Here is a 307-nt window from a genome sequence, read left to right on the forward strand (position 1 = left end):
AAATAGAGCCAACAAACATTATATAGACTAGACTGCTCTATAAAAGTGTAATATGTCTCCTTTTATTAATATTAATAAACCATAAAATCATTCAAAAATGTCCTTGACCAGTAATAATGAAACACTATAAAAAGTAGGTAATTACATGAAGAAAAATAAAATGCAACCACAAATTGTACAAAAATCTCTAAAAAGAAAGTTCAGTTCAATAACTTTGTTATTATTAAAAGTTCATATTTACGAATGAATTAGTTCAATTCAGCCATAAGGAATTTTATAGCACACAAAAGTTTCATTATTCACTTTG

The sequence above is a fragment of the Sinocyclocheilus grahami genome, unplaced genomic scaffold, assembly GCF_001515645.1.
Source record: "Sinocyclocheilus grahami isolate Dianchi unplaced genomic scaffold, SAMN03320097.WGS_v1.1 scaffold2514.1, whole genome shotgun sequence".
In the NCBI taxonomy this organism is placed as follows: domain Eukaryota; kingdom Metazoa; phylum Chordata; class Actinopteri; order Cypriniformes; family Cyprinidae; genus Sinocyclocheilus; species Sinocyclocheilus grahami.